The following is a 4,120-nucleotide window of genomic DNA, read 5'->3' as shown; positions in this document are numbered from 1 at the left end:
CATAGCCATTTTTACTGTATTAATCCTTCCAATCCATGAGCATGGGAGATCTTTCCATCTTCTGAGATCGGCTTCGATTTCTTTCTTCAGGGGAATGAAGTTCTTGTCATACAGGTCTTTTACTTGCTTGGTTAGGTTCACACCAAGGTATTTTATATTATCTGTGACTATTTTGAAGGGTGTCATTTCCATAATTTCTTTCTCAGCCAGTTTATCTTTTGAGTAGAGGAAGGCTACTGATTTGCTTGAGTTAATTTTATATCCAGCCACTTTGCTAAAGTTGTTTATCAGGTTTAGGAGTTCTCTGGTGGAAGTTTTGGGGTCACTTAAGTATACTATCATATCATCTGCAAATAGTGAGATTTTGACTTCTTCCTTTCCAATTTGTATCCCTTTGACCTCCTTGTGTTGCCTAATTGCTCTGGCTAGGACTTCCAATACTATATTAAATAAGTAGGGGGAGAGTGGGCAGCCTTGCCTAGTCCCTGATTTTAGGGGGATTGCTTCAAGTTTCTCTCCATTTAGTTTAATGCTGGCTACTGGTTTGCTGTAAATTGCTTTTACTATGTTTAGGTATGGACCTTGAATTCCTGACCTTTCCAAGACTTTTATCATGAAGGGGTGTTGAATTTTGTCAAATGCTTTCTCGGCATCTAGTGAGATGATCATGTGGTTTTTTTCTTTGAGTTTGTTTATATAATGGATTACATTGATGGATTTCCGAATATTGAACCAACCCTGCATTCCTGGGATGAAGCCAACTTGATCGTGATGGATAATTGTTTTGATGTGTTCTTGAATTCGGTTCGCTAGAATTTTATTGAGTAATTTTGCATCAATGTTCATAAGGGAGATTGGCCTGAAGTTCTCTTTCTTTGTTGGGTCTTTGTGTGGCTTAGGTATGAGTGTAATTGTGGCTTCAAAGAATGAGTTGGGTAGTGTACCTTCTGTTTCTATTTTGTGGAATAGTTTGAAAAGAATTGGTATTAGGTCTTCCTTGAAGGTCTGATAGAATTCTGCACTAAAACCGTCTGGTCCAGAGCTTTTCTTTGTAGGGAGACTTTTAATGACTGCTTCTATTTCTTTTGGGGTTATGGGACTGTTTAGATGGTTTATCTGGTCCTGATTTAACATTGGCAACTGGTATTTGTCTAGGAAATTGTCCATTTCATCCAAATTTTCCAATTTTGTTGAATATAGGCTTTTGTAGTAGGATCTGATGATTTTTTTAATTTCCTCAGTTTCTGTTGTTATGTCCCCCTTTTGAGTTCTGATTTTATTAATTTGGATACTGTCTCTCTGCCCTCTGATTAGTCTAGCTAAGGGTTTATCTATCTTGTTGATTTTCTCAAAGAACCAGCTCCTGGTTTTATTGATTCTTTGGATAGTTCTTTTTGTTTCAATTTGGTTGATTTCAGCCCTGAGTTTAATTATTTCCTGCCTTCTACTCCTCTTGGGTGTATTAGCTTCTTTTTGTTCTAGGTCTTTCAGGTGCTCTGTCAAGCTGTTAGTGTATGCTCCCTCCAGTTTCTTTTTGTAGGCACTTAGAGCTATGAATTTTCCTCTTAGCACTGCTTTCATTGTATCCCATAAGTTTTGGTATGATGTGTCATCATTTTCATTAAATTCTAAAAAGTTTTTAATTTCTTTCTTTATTTCTTCCCTTACCTGATTATCAAGGAGTAGGGTGTTGTTCAGTTTCCATGTAAATGTGGGCTTTCCATTCTCTTTGTCATTTTTGAAGACCAGCCTTAAACCATGGTGATCTGATAGGATGCAGGGAATTATTTCAATTTTCTTATATCTGTTGAGGCCTGTCTTGTGCCCAATTATATGGTCTATTTTGGAGAAGGTACCATGAGGTGCTGAGAAAAAGGTATATTCTTTTGCTTTAGGGTGAAATGTTCTATAGATATCTGTTAAGTCCATTTGGTTCATAACTTCTGTTAGTTTTACTGTATCTCTATTTAGTTTCTGTTTCCATGATTTATCCATTGCTGAGAGTGGGGTGTTGAAGTCTCCCACTATTATTATTTGAGGTGCAATGTGTGTTTTGAGCTTTAGTAAGGTTTCTTTTATGAAATTTGATGCTCTTGTATTTGGCGCATAGATATTCAGAATTGAGAGTTCATGTTGGTTGACTTTTCCTTTGACAAGTATGAAATGCCCTTCCTTATCCTTTTTGATAGTTTTAAGTTGAAAGTTGATTTTATTCGATATTAGAATGGCTACTCTCGCTTGTTTCTTAGTGCCATTTGCTTGAAAAATTGTTTTCCAACCTTTTACTCTAAGGTAGTGTCTGTCTTTGTCACTGAGGTGGGTTTCCTGTAAGCAGCAAAAAGCTGGGTCCTGTTTGCATATCCAGTCCGTTAGCCTATGCCTTTTTATTGGGGAATTGAGTCCATTGATGTTAAGAGATATTAAGGAGAGGGTGTTCTTGCTTCCTGTCATTTTTGCTAATAGTGGAGACATCGTTTGTGTGGTTATCTTCTTTTGGGTTTGATGGAAAAGGATTATTTTCTTGCTCTTTCTGGGGTATGACTGCCCTCCTTGTATTGGAGCTTTCCTGCTATTATCCTTTGTAAAGCTGGATTTGTGGGAAGATACTGTGTAAATTCAGTTTTGTCATGGAATATCTTAGTTTCTCCGTCTATGGTAATTGAGAGTTTTGCTGGGTAAAGTAGCTTGGGCTGGCATTTATGTTCTCTTAGGGTTTGTATGATATTTGTCCAGGATCTTCTGGCTTTTATAGTATCTGGTGAGAAGTCAGGTGTAATTCTGATAGGTTTGCCTTTATATGTTATTTGGCCTTTTTCCCTTACTGCTTTTAAAATTCTGTCTTTGTTTTGTACATTTTGAGTCTTGATTATTATGTGACGGGAGGTATTTCTTTTTTGATCTAGTCTGTTTGGCGTTCTATAGGCTTCTTGTGTGATTATGGGCATCTCATTCCTTAGGTTAGGGAAGTTTTCCTCAATAATTTTGTTGAAGATATTTACTGGCCCTTTAAGTTGGGAATCTTCACTCTCATCTATACCTATTATCCTTAGGTTTGGTCTTCTCATTGAGTCCTGGATTTCCTGGATATTTTGAGATAGCAACTTTTTGCATTTTGCATTTTCTTTGATAGTTGTGTCAATATTTTCTAAGGTATCTTCTGCACCTGAGATTCTTTCTTCTATCTCTTGTATTCTGTTGGTGATGCTTGTGTCTATGACTCCTGATTTCTTTTTTAGGTTTTCTATCTCCAGGATAGTCTCCCTTTGTGATTTCTTTATTGTTTCCACTTCCATTTTTATGTCCTGGATGGTTTTGTTCAATTCCTTCATCTGTTTGTTTGTGTTTTCTTGTAATTCTTTAAAGGATTTTTGTGTTTCTTTAAGGACTTCATCCTGTTTTCCTGTGTTCTCCTCAAGTTTTTTGATAGTGTTATTTACTTCCTTCTTGTAGTCCTCTAGCATCATCATTAGAAATGATTTTAGATCTGGTTCTTGTTTTCCTGGTGATATGGGGAGTTCAGGACTTTCTAATGTGGGAGAACTAGGTTCTGATAATGGCAAGTACTTTGGGTTGCTGGTGCTTGTGTTCTTGTGCTTGCCTTTCGCCATCTGGATCACCTTTGTGCTATCAGTGCTGTCTCTGACTGGGGCCTGTCTTTCCTATTATCTAGGTTGTGTCAGAACTGTTTGGGATGGGTTTTGCTGCTTGAGTTAGAGATGAAAAATATGGAACGCTTCACGAATTTGCGTGTCATCCTTGCGCAGGGGCCATGCTAATCTTCTCTGTATCGTTCCAATTTTAGTATATGTGCTGCCGAAGCGAGCACTTAAGTTCTTTTTTTAAATTTATATTTTAAATCATAATTTTTACTTATTCACACAAGGGTTATATAAACACAAAAAGGCAGGACATGGGGAAGGGGATGACACTGAAGCATAGGTGTTCAGGGGGAGTACAGAACCTTCACCCAGCCAATACCATGTTCTGAAAATTTCTGACCTAGAACTGTTCCTGTCTAAAAGAACTGCGGGGACAAAAATGGAGACGAGATTGAAGGAAAGACAGTCCAGTGACCAGCCAAACTTGGGATCCATCTCATGGTGAGGGACTGGTTGATGGT

At 37.6% G+C, this 4,120-nt stretch overlaps 1 non-coding gene across 1 annotated transcript; it reads right to left on the bottom strand.

The window, feature by feature from the left end:
* Positions 1–3,719: 3,719 nt before the first annotated feature.
* LOC114612526 lies at positions 3,720–3,826 on the bottom strand. The gene has a single exon (XR_003710033.1). It is a non-coding gene; the product is annotated as a U6 spliceosomal RNA (small nuclear RNA).
* Positions 3,827–4,120: the final 294 nt, after the last annotated feature.

The sequence above is a fragment of the Grammomys surdaster genome, unplaced genomic scaffold, assembly GCF_004785775.1.
Source record: "Grammomys surdaster isolate TR1022 unplaced genomic scaffold, NIH_TR_1.0 126163, whole genome shotgun sequence".
NCBI classification, from domain to species: Eukaryota; Metazoa; Chordata; class Mammalia; order Rodentia; family Muridae; genus Grammomys; species Grammomys surdaster.
The sequence above is the reverse complement of the archived record's forward strand: the minus strand, read 5'-3'. Positions and strand labels throughout refer to the sequence as shown.